This window comes from Lactuca serriola, chromosome 3 (assembly GCF_051521515.1).
Source record: "Lactuca serriola cultivar US96UC23 chromosome 3, Lser_US96UC23_V15, whole genome shotgun sequence".
Lineage (NCBI taxonomy): Eukaryota > Viridiplantae > Streptophyta > Magnoliopsida > Asterales > Asteraceae > Lactuca > Lactuca serriola.
This window is the reverse complement of record NC_136410.1, coordinates 81,660,801-81,673,830: the sequence shown is the minus strand read 5'-3', so window position 1 is coordinate 81,673,830 and position 13,030 is coordinate 81,660,801.

Genomic DNA, 13,030 nt, shown 5'->3' with positions numbered 1-13,030 from the left:
TCTCGTTGATTTTGATTTCTTCAAGTAGAATGATGAGGGTTTCGTCGGATAAACACGTTTTCAAATTGGAAACATGGAACACGGGGTGTACACTGCTGAGCTCGGCAGGTAGATGCAGTCTATAAGCCACTGGACCGATTCGGGCAAGAATCTCGAAGGGTCCAATGTATCGTGGGTTTAGTTTTTCCCCGTTTCCTTAAACGAATCACCCTTTCCATGGAGAGACTTTTAACAACACCCGATCCCCGACTTGAAATCCCAAGGGCTTTCACCGTTTATCTGCGTAGCTCTTTTGTCGGTCTCGTGATGCTTGTAGTTGAGCTCTTATTTGAACTATTTTCTTCGTTGTTTCACATATGATCTCTGGTCCTGTTAATGCATTGCTTGATGTCTGTCTTCCTGCTAGCTGAGTATCACCTACCTCAGCCCAACACAACGGTGATCTACATTTACGCCCGTATAGTGCTTCGAAATGAGCAACTTTGATTCTTGAGTGATAACTGTTGTTGTATGAGAATTCAATTAAAGGCAAGTGGGTATCCCACGACTTTCCAAAGTCTATCACACACGCGCGAAGTATGTCTTCAAGGGTTTGAATGGTTCGCTCACTTTGACCATCCGTTTGTGGGTGGTAAGAGGTACTCATGTCAAGTTGTGTTCCCCTAGCCTTTTGAAGTAATTGCCAAAAACGAGAAGTGAATCTACTATCTCAGTCGGAGATGATAGATATTGGCACTCCATGAAGTCTCACCACTTCGTTAATGTATATACTGGTCAACCTCTCTATCTTGTAGGATTCTTTTATTGGCAGGAAATGGGCGGATTTTGTCAATATGTCGACTATTACCCATATGGTATCCAATCCATCTGTTGACTTGGGTAATTTGGTCACAAAGTCCGTAGTAATCCTTTCCCATTTCCACTCGGGAATTACTGGTTGTTGTAGTAATCTCGAGGGCTTCTGATATTCCACCTTCACTTTAGCGCAAGTAAGGCATTTGCTAACATATGTGGCAATCTCTGCCTTCATGTTGGGCCACCAATAATGTTGCTTGATATCCAATTACATTTTATCAGAACCTGGATGGATGGAGTATCGTGTCTTGTGGGCTTCATTCATGACTACTTCTCTGAATCCTCCAAACTTAGGGATCCAAATGCGATTCATGAAGTAATAGGCTCCATCCTCTTTAACTTCGAAATTCTTTTCCATTCCACGTAACGCTTCGCTTGTTCTATTTTTTGTCTTCAGAGCACCGAACTGGGTTGTTTTCATTTGCAAGGTCAGGTGGGATTGAATGGTTATGGAGAGAGTCTTCACACGATGATTAGAGTATTCTTTCCGACTCAAGGCATCAGCTACCATGTTAGCCTTACCTGGGTGGTACTTGATTTCGCACTCATAGTCGTTTAGCAGCTCAACCCATCTTTGTTGCCTCATGTTTAACTCCTTTTGATTTAAAATGTGTTGGAGAGTCTTGTGGTCAGTGAAAATGGTGCACTTGGTACCATAAAGGTAGTGCCTCCAAATTTTTAAGGCGAAGACCATAACTCCCAATTCGAGATCATGGGTGGTATAATTCACCTCATGTGTCTTTAGTTGTCCGGACGCATAAGCTATCACCTTCCCATGCTGCATAAGTACACAACCTAAGCCCTGATTCGACGCATCGCAGTAAACTACGAAGTCATCTGTTCCCTCTAGTAGCGATAGTACCGGTGCGCTGCAGAGTGCTTGCTTCAGAGTTCGGAATGCAAATTCTTGCTTATTTGTCCATTCAAAGGGTACGCCCTTTTGTGTAAGCATGGTAAGTGGCTTGGCTGTTTTAGAGAAGTTCTGGATGAACCTCCTGTACTGGCCTGGGAGTTCTAAAAACTGACGAATTTATGTGGGTGTCGTTGGGATCGCCCATCCTTCGATGGCTTTGACCTTAGAAGGATCCACATGTATCCCTTCTTGACTAACGACATGACCCAAAAAATTCACACTGCGGAGCCAGAACTAGAGAGTTTTACGTATAGCTTTTCGGTTCGCAGGGTTTCCAAGATTTGTCGGAGATGTTGGCCATGCTCTTCTTCGCTTCGAGAATAAACTAGAATGTCGTCAATGAAAATGATGACAAAGTTGTCGAGGAATGGTCGGCAGATTCGATTCATTAGGTCCATGAATGGGACAGGGGCATTCGTTAGACCGAAGGGCATTACGACAAATTCATAATGTCCATAACGAGTTCGAAAAGCGGTTTTGGTGATATCCTCCTCCCGGACCTTGAGTTGGTGGTATCCGGATCGTAGATCTATCTTAGAGAAGTAGCTTGCGTTTTGGAGTTGATCAAATAGATCGTCGATTCGCGGAAATGGATAGCGATTTTTGATGGTGAGCTTATTTAGTTCCCTGTAGTCAATACACATCCTAAAGGTACCGTCTTTCTTCTTAACTAAGAGAAACAGAGCTCCCCAAGGTGAGAAGCTGGGTCGGATGAATCCTTTGTCCAAAAGTTCGCTGAGTTGGCTGGACAGCTCTTGCATCTCCGTAGGAGCCAATCTATAGGGCGATATGGCGATGGGTGTAGTTCCTGGTACAAGATCAATTCAGAACTCGACTTGTCTTTCTGGGGGTATCCCCGGAAGATATTCAGGAAAGACATCTGAAAACTCGCAAGCCACTGGAATGTTCCGAATATTGACTTCTTCTTTGGACTTATCCACAATATGAGCCAGAAACGTCAAATCCTTCTTTCATAGATACTTCTGTGCCTTAATGCACGAGATAAGACGAAGGTTCGTGCTAGGTTTGTCTCTGTATATAATTAGGATTTCATGATTTGGAAGGTGAAGGCGAACGAACTTCTCGTGACACATAATTTCAGCATGGTGGGGGCTTAACCAATCCATGCCGATAATCACATCAAAACTCCTAATGGAAACATGCATTCGGTTTATTTGAAAGGCGTGTTGGTTCAAGGTTAGGGTGCATCCGATGTAGATTTCCACAGTGGATTCTATTTTCCCATTAGCCATTTCCACCGTAATGGTTTCATTAAGATTATGGGGTTGTTGTTTTAACAAGTGTCTACATATATTACTCACAAAGCTTCGTTCTGCTCCGGTATCAAATAGGATGCATGCATAAGTGTGGTTTAGGAGGAGCGTAGCGGTGACAACAGCGGGGTCATGAACCACTTCTCCCTGACCCATGGTCAGCACTCTTCCTGTTCCTCCATTCCCAGAGTTGTTGTTGTTGGGGCAGTTTCGACGGAAATGGCCAATCTTTCCACATTCATAGCAAGTGTGGCTTGGTCCTGCATTGTTGCCGATGTTGTTGTTGTTGTTGTTGTTGTTGTTGCGGTTGTTGTTGTTGTTGTTGTTGTTTCCTTGTTCCTGGTTCTAGGAAGGATAGGTCCTGCAATACTTTTCCGTGTGACCCTTTCAATTGCATCTGGTACAACGCATCTCCCTGCATTCGCCATTGTGATGGAGACTGCACTTATTGCACTTTGGGAGATTCCCGGAATACTGCCTAGGGGCACTAGGAGTAGCTGAGACTGGAGCATGTGGTGTGGAGGGAACTTGGGTGGTTGCAACATTGACTGTCACTGTTTGTTGTTTCTTTGACGACTCTGAGCCTTGTCGCCCTTTTCTCTTGTTATTCTTTCCTTTCTTGTTGCCACTCTCCTTCTTGCCTTCAGTTTCCCCTGGTTTCTCGCCTCTCTTGTTGTTGTGGTCGTACAGTTTCTTGGCCAACCTCTTGGCACTGTCAAATGTTTCAGGATTTGCAGCTATCAAATTTCCTTGAATTGGGGAGGTTAATCCCCAGATGAATCGTTCGATTTTCTTTCCCTCTGAAGTAATCATTCCAGGGCACAATAGTGACAGTTCGCTAAACCTCGATATGTATGCATCAATGTTGGAGTTTCGGACAGTAAGGTTCCACAACTCTTACTCCATTTTCTGAATTTCGCCTCGCGGGCAGTACTCGGCCTTCAACATTTCTTTCAACTCCACCCACAACATAGAGTTGGCTACGGGGAGAGTCGTGGCTTCTACATGTCCGTTCCACCAGGTGAGAGCTTGGTCAATGAACGTGCATGCGGTAAACTTCACCTTCATCTCCTCTGGGCATTCGCATATCTCAACTACCGATTCCACCTTCTCTATCCATCTTTTTAGGTTTATCATTCCACTCGTGCCACTAAAGGTTCGCGGCTTGGCGTTGGTGAAATCTTTGTAAGAGCATGTCTTGGTAGGTTCTGGATTCATTCTGTTGTTCGAACTTCCAGCCCCTTGTCCATTGCCTCCACTATTGATCCCTTGATGGATTTGCGCCATGGCTGCGGTGACCGCAACAGACACACATGCTTGGAATGTAGCTGAGTTGACTTCGGGTGGGGTTGGTCCAGGGTTTCCACAGGTTGGTCGTTGAGGCATCTTTCTGTCATGGAACGGAAAGATATTGAGTGCCTATGATTTTCATGAGTTTGCGGTCCTATAAACTAGGTGTATTTCATGTACTTAAGTAGTTTCACATATTAACATACAATCATGGATACGTAACACATAACAGATAACAACATCACAATAGAACAAATATCGTTTTCACTAATAATATCCATACTTTGATACATGAAAATTTGCTCGAAAGAGCATACATAAGTGGTGCAAGTTCGGCAGCGTAACGACTCTATGAGTAGTGTAATCACTTAAACATAGAGTCGATGGTACATAGCATAGGTCATAGTAGCATAATACTAACGAAAGATACGGCTAGTTCCTCGTACGGTGAGACCTATATAGCAAGTAGTAGAGCAAGTCCTATCAGTAGAGATGACGATGACACTCAATCATCGAACTGACATATCAGGAGTTCAGCCAGTTTATCCGCCTCTAGGGTGATTACCTCCACTCTTCGCTCGTCTTGTACACCCCTTGCCTTGGCCGTAATAAGTTGAAGCTTGAGGCTGATAATTGCCTCCTCGAGAGAGCGTAGATAGTTTGTATCAACCCTTTAAACCATGCGGGAATCTGACGGGGCTTTCGACAGGTGGGGTTCACTACGTGTCTCCTCTACACCCTTCTCTTTGTCTAACTCCTATTCAGACTCGTCATATTCGAAATCAGTTATTACATATGCATCCTGTTCCACTTCGGTCCAACACCGTGTGCTCCCCCTGATCTCCCTCGGGCTCATCCTCGATCATCCCATGGGCCACTAAGACCTGATGAAACTGAATGCCCTGGTGCTCCCCTTCCATAATGTTTGAGAGGAGGTATATGAATAAAGTATTATTACTCCTAAGATGTTTTAATTACTGTATAAATTGAGTTGATGTTCTCTTCTTGGTAATAAAGGGGTATGTTTTTAGGTTTACCGACCATCACGGTTTCCTCGGGGCATGTGATAGTTGTACTTTTGAGGAAATGTAGTTGATCAGGCTACGTTCACCCCTTAATACCACTATGAACAGTCCCGACTTAACCGAGATGCCAACATCATCTTATTTGGTATTATGTCGTTTTTCCTATATATCGTACAAGTAGAGGTGTTTTATCGTTGTGTTTTATTTGTTTTGTTTTGTTCAGAGTTATTTTAGTCCCTCTTTGGTTTATAGTTGCATATCAATGTGTGGTTAGATATGCTAGTTCACTATAAATAGTGCTCTGATACCAACCTGTCACACCCCCGAACCAGACGGCGGAAACGTCTGAGGGCTCGCGTGACTTAAGTTGAATATCATCACAATGAATATACATGAATCATAACATAAACATCACCATCATTACATTACAACTGACATTGTTCACATCAAGTACAGTATTTAAACATTACATATCCATAACATAAATTGTTTGATAGTTTTTCAAAAGCATAATACCCTAACATACTTGGTATTACTCCTCAGCTTACCTGTTACCTGAGAATACATGTTATTTTGAAAAACGTCAACATATGGAATGTTGATGAGTTCATAAACATGGTTGTTATGAAAATGTTTTGTGTAGTTTATAAAACCCAGAAAATCCGATATTTTCTGAAAAAGACAATTGTTTATACCAAAGTGTGAAGATCCATAGGTTTATGCATGAATGATTTCAAAGCGTGTATAAATGAAAAGTTTTGCATTATGGTTATTGAAAAGTACAAATGAATGGTTTTGATTTCCCCTGAAAATCCCTGTAACACCTGTTTATTTATTTAATAAATAAATTAATTAATAAATGTATAGAAGCCCTAAAATGAATAATAATTGAGTGAGGTGTTAGTTCGAGGAGTTAGAAGTCATAATTATAGAAGTCAGGGTGCGTTTGGTAATTTATAGACTTAAATTGAAGAGATTATGGAAGCAAGGGGCTATAAGGTAAATATGGGACCTGAGTTGATAAGAATTTGGATGTTGGGGGTTATTTTGTAAATTGTAGGATTTAAATTGAAAAGCTTTGGAAGGGGAGGACTGAAAGTGTACAAATGATTGAAATGTTAAGGAAATGACACGGGACTTAAACCCGTGCCTTTCCCCTCGTCGTATATCAAAACCCTAAACCTAGAGACCTTTAGCCACCATGGATAACCCTCTCAACCGTCACCCTATCTTCCCCATCGCAGCGCCACCATTAACTTATCATCGGAACTCCACACGACCGTTGGACGTCGGGAGCAAGCTGAAAGGTCACGTGAATCGCCGGAGAACCTCCATTGGAGACCGAAGCGTTGTTTTTTTTCGCTGCATAAGTCACGAATTTCCGAGAAACTCCTGGTAAGGCCATTTGTCGCTTCTCCTTCCCTTTCCCTTCGTCCTTTTCATGTTTTTGACGTCGTGCTTGCCGGCTGTGGGTATCGGCAGCCCTTGAATCGCCGTTTCTGCTCATTCCGACGACCACAACCTCCTAGTCAGTGGTTAGGAGCTTGGTCTCGTGTTGTTTTTGTGTATGAGGCTGTTGTCATGAGTTGAATGTGTATCTATGGAAGTTATTTGACTAGAAACCCATCGCCACCACCACAAGGTGGTGGCTGCCACCGTGTTCTGTCGCCCATTTCCGCCACCATCCACCGTAGGAGGTGGTTGTGTGTGTTTATTATTAATTATGAAGAAGTATGTGTGATTTTTGGGCAGGAACCACCACCACCACCATTGGGAAATGGTGGCCGCCGCCGCTGTGCCGCTGCTGTTGCTATCGAACCACCGTACGCCGCCGTGAAGTGGGTGATCGTGTGCATTCCCGAGCAAGAGGCGTATTTCTGGGTATGTGTTAGAACAGTTAGTGTGTGTATGGTTATTTTTGGATTAAAAGCTCTGTAATTGTAATTAGCAGAATGAATAATAAAAAGAAACTCAAACCCACCACCGTAAGGTGGTGGCCGCCGCCGCGGACCACCACTACCCGAGGTGGTAGTGGGTGGCTCCTCACTAGCAAACCCTAATGGGCTTAGAGATTGTTTTTGGGCCTATTGGGCCATGTTTGGGTGGAAAACCCTAATTATGAGTATTTGGGCCTTGGACTTATTTGGACCCACTTTTGGGCCATTGGGATTGGATTGTGAATTAAGCCCAAACTATTCCATGCCATTTATCTAGTAAAGTAAAGAACTTAATGGACTAAGTCCTTAATGAGCTAATTGAGAAAATCTTAATATTTGAGAAATTATCAGGACACACACGAGAATTATTTAATAAGTGAAATATTAAATAATAATCATTGGCAGAAATTAATCTAAGAAATAATGGACTTAATGGATTAAGTCCTTAGTGGGTTAAGCCCTTAATGGGTTAAGTGAGAAACACTTAACCCTAATCATTATTTTATGAGATACCCTAATTTCACTTGGGCTTTGTGTTGGGCCATCCAAGAATAATCAAATGAACTAGAGTAATTAGTTGGGCTCTAGGGTAAGGCCCATATGAAGGATTGGGCCCAATTTGGAAAATTGGGCCATAGATGGGCCATAGTTTGGGCCTAGATGGTTGTACGATATTGGGCCCTTAGAATGAGACATGTTGGACCGGACTAAGCAATTGGGCCTTATGGGAAGTCCATGTAGAGGTTTAGGCCCAATTTGGAAAGTTGGGCCATATGTTGGGCTTTGATCCCTAGTTGACTTTGGGCCTATAGATTGGGCCTTGGGCTTGAATAAGCCAAGCTTAGGGTAATGTAGTAATTATCCAAAGATTGTACTATTGGTTATGTGTTGGGACCCAATTATTAATTGGGGTGATGTTTTGGTGTTGACAGTTCGGGAATCTGTCATCCAGCAGCTGGGGTTGTGTCTGCGTGACTTCAGTAGTGTGGGATTGTGTCTACGAGACTTCAGCAGTGTGAGGTGAGTTACCTTCCAGTAGCGGTGGGTCTATGTCCACAATGCCGACCCACCAGTAGGAGTTGTTGTTAGATGATTGTCTCTGTGATAATTGTCTATGTTTGCTACTACTTGTTATGTTTATGTGCTAGCATGATGTGATGTTATGTGATAGTGGTAGTAAGGGGTGAAATAGTCCCCGGTTACCGGTCGATAGGGCCGAAGGGGTAGATTAGTACCCAACTATGCTAGACAGATTATGATATATGTGATATGATATTATGTGGTAGTAGTAGGGGTGAAATAGTCCCCACTTACCAGCCGATAGGACCGAAGGGGTAGGCCAGCACCCAAATATGCTAGGCAGTATATGACTTATGTGTTTATGCTATGCTTTTATGTGGGAGTGTTAGGGGTGAAATAGTCCCCGGTTACCGGTTGAAAGACACCGAAGGGGAGGCCAGCACCCAGGTATGCTAGGCAGTATCCGGTCGAGAGGACCGAAGGGGAGGCTAGCACCCAGATATGCTAGGCAGTATTCGGTCGAGAGGACTGAAGGGGTAGGTCGGGCACCCAGATATGTCTGATAGTATATGTATGTTATATGACCGTATGGTATGTGGTATGATGGGGGAACTCCCTAAGCTTCGTGCTTACGGTTTTCAGTTTTGGTTTCAGGTACTTCGTTTTCAAAGGAAATGAGTCGGCTTGATCGCAGCGCATCACACTATGGTTTTCTGCACATGAGATCTTTAGGATTACACTCTGATATTATTTTATGATAACATGTTTGATTATTGACACCTTGGTTATGACATGGGATATTAATATGAATGTCTTTTTATACTGATGGTTTTATATAATAACTTAATTAAAACAAAAATTTTGGCCTGTATTTTTGGGATGTTACAATCTCGATGTTTTCCGATAAAAAAAGAAAAGAAAAGTATAATTGTTTCAAATTATCATACCGTCACAATGAATGATTATGATTTTTCCTTTATTACTCGGATAGTAGTGGATTTGCTTATGTGAGTCGTTATAACCATGCATGATAATGACTAGTTCGTTTGTCTTGGCATTCTAACGAAAGCCGGAATTGATCTTAATATTTTGTCACCCTAGACTAGCCGAGTCTAACTGTAGCGAACAACTGAGGTGTGGGGGAGTCACCCCGTATAGATCTATACACAAACTCTCGCTCTCCCTCCAAGAGACTTAGATTATAACTATAGACTACGACCGACACTCGTTGGTGCTGCTCGTTATTACTCACTAAATCCCAATGAATTTGATTACTATTAATTATCGACCTGTATTTGTTTACTTGAATTGATGGTGAGCCTAACAGACGAGAAGAAGAGGACCACGAAATCCTACTAATCACGTTTGTTATTTAAGGTTGTCGAGTATGCGACGGACGCGTTGGTCTACCTCGCATATGATTTATTTGGACCTTACTAGCAATGCTAATGGGCCACTGAGGCCCAATAGCACCTAAAAGCCATTGAGGGTCCCTTAAACATGTAATTGGGTCATAGGAGGCCCAATAACATTTATTTTTATTGTTGGGCTCAAAAGTTATGTTAATGGGTCACGAAGGCCCAATAAGCATGTTGTGAGACTTTCAAGCCCAAAGATTTGAATGTTTACTTGTTTTAGGTAAATTATAATTGTTGGAAAGTTTGATTGAACGATTGTTAATTTCGTATCGGCACGAGGCCGGTCGTTTTTTATAACGTATATTCATCTTTCCATTTTCATGAGTTGTAGTTTGGTATTATTTTTTACTCAAATATCTTAATAATAAAATAATTAGTTCAAAGTATTGGTTTGACCTTTTCAGCCCTTAATTAATAAAAATGATAATTTTAGTCCCTTATTTTAAAAAAAGACATTTTAGGCCCTTAAACCATTTTCTTAACATCTTTGACCCCTATACTTGTTTAAATGATGTTTTTAGTTCAAAATTTACTCTTTGGCAGTTTAAGCCCCTCCAGTAAAGAGTTTTTCAGTTTAAGCCCAAACTTTCGCAACTTATACAATATTGGCCCAAAATCCAAAAAGTTTACATTTTTTATCCTTGTTGGGAAAATAAATCATTTTAACCCCTGAATTAGTTTTGTTTACCCTTTTACCCCCTGTTTTTGAGAAGTTTACCATTTTAATCCCTTGAAAATTGTATCTTTCGCAATTTTGGCTCAATGGGGTGAAAAGCCCAAAATTTGGCCCATTTAGCTACAAATTACATTTCTAGCCCTTAAAAGAGTATGATATTCATAAAAACATTTATTTTTACTGTTTTGACTCTTTTATTCCTGAAGAAAACCGTGGATGGCAAATTTTCAACCCAACTTTTGTTTATTTGGCAAATTAAGTCCAAAAATGGGTTTTAGGTTGTAATATGTTTATTATCACCTTAGAGGGTATTTTTTTGACTTGTTTAGTGTAACATAACTTAAATCATGTTTATCTTACTCCTAGAGCCATAGATCTCGAGATTTCTCTCATTTTGTTACATATTTATCACATAAGCACATGAAATCACACATAACATACAACATACACATAGATCTACACATTGTACTTGTATTCTCCCCCATAAAACTTCTGAAAACCGAAAAGAGAGGGGTATGAACTCACCTTAGGTTTGTGGGTTCGGTTTTGATGAAGAATAGAGAATATGAGGTTGTTTTTGGCTTGAATGCTTTCTTAGAGGAAGTATTAAAGCTTTGATGGTCCTAGAAGACATGATCATGAAATGAAGACATATGAAGGAGTGTTATTAGCTTAAAGATAGAAATAAAAACTTACGTATGACAACTGCTTACCAAGAATTGGTGATGTAAGTGAAGATTCTCTTGAAGCCCTTCTAAATTTTCTAGATTCTTGAGGAAGGTGAGGAGATGTTCTTGAAGATTTATAGAGAGTTTGAAGTGTTTCGTGTGTCTGTGTGTTGATTCTCAACCGAGAGTAATAAGAAGAAGAAGATAGAGAGAGTTGAGGTGACCATTATAGATGCATGTTGGTCCATGCATGGAAGTATGTGGTGTATTAGTGAGGTGGCAACCTTAAAAGTAAACTCTTCCCCCTTTCTTTTGTAGTTGGGCCAAATTCTTGGACTTAGGAGGAAGGAAGTAGTTTATCTTGGGCCATTGCTTGATTTTGTTCGAAACCATGAGCCCATTAAGTAGGTTTTCGGCCTATTGGGCCTTTTAGTGTAATTCACGGCCCAATATTCATCAAAGTATGAGCTTTATGGCCCATTAGGGCTATTTAGTTTTGTTATGGCCCAATAAGGCCCATTAGAGATAAACTAGTCCATTCTAGGCTTTTGAGGCCCAAAATGTTAAGTTTCATGCAATCGGGTCCATTTAAGAGTTTTAAGCCCCAAAATTGTCAAATTGGAAGCTTATTGGCCCATTAGGCCCAATAAGAAAATCCTAGTCCAAAATGGACGTAAACCGGGATTTTTAGGGTTTCCAACTTTATTTGGCCATTTGAAGTGTTTGTATAGAGCGTTTGATGAAAATTTTGTTGTCATTGAATAAGCATCATACATGCTTTCAAGTTTTAATCACCATGTTATCATTGTTGAATGTTTACAAAGCATTAAAATTCCTAGTTGTGGTAGTCCTCTCCACCTCCTCCTCCACCACCGTCCCCTTCACCACCACCACCATCCCATCCACCTGCAATATTGTCCCTAATGTTGGTCATTGCATGCCAAGAGAGTGTGGTTCTTCGGTGTGCTAGTGCAGTTTCCGGACTGGGAATTGTTATAATAATGAAACGAATGTAATAACAAATGCTAATTCAGTGAGGAATTATGTATTAGAATAGTTAATAACAAATGTCTTTTTTTTGTTTATGAATATTATTTATTATACTTGCATTTTAAAGTGTAAAACAAAAGAATAAATGTATTTATTAATATTAAAGGAACTAATAGATATATTATTTTATTTAGAGTGTGATATAATCATAAAAATAAGTTTCAGTAATTTATAGTTTTATCAAAAAGTAATTGTTAATTTATTTTATTATTTTGTAATTAATAGTTAATTTTAGAGTTAATTTTATTGTGTACCGTATATATCAACATGGAAACATAGCATTTTATGGATTGTTTTTTATTAGTTCTATTGTTTAAACTGTATATTATAATTTTGAATCAAAATTTTCATGTTTATATTATTTATTTTGAAGTTTTGAATTCTGCCCCTTAGATATAGCTGTTGTGTTCCACCCATGTTTTTAAACATACGCTTTTTCACTAACTCTTCCTTCTCTTCTTCACTAACTCTTTGAACCAACTTCCGAGGTTAAATCCATTATTGTTTGGTTATTTGTTGATAATTTGGAAACATTTACGTCATATTCTCAATCGGGTGATTCGTTCTGAATCAGGTGTTTTCGTTTCTAAAACATCAAGCCCGTATTTTATTGCTGATGTGGCACTAGATTTAAGCTGAAGAGATTTATCAAGAAGATATGCAAGTGAAGGAGACACAATTGCAACATAAACTTATTGGGAATTGGTATTATTGATGCCAGAGGTGGTAATTTCACAAACCAAACCAACTTCCGTGGTTAAATCATTTATTTTTTGGTTATTTGTTGGGCCGTCATTAGTTGCTTTGGAAGCAAGTAATGTTAATCCGGATTTAATGAGGATTTAGGGATACCAAAACTAACGAATTTCGTTAGTTTTACCATAATCACCCTAAGGAAATTGAA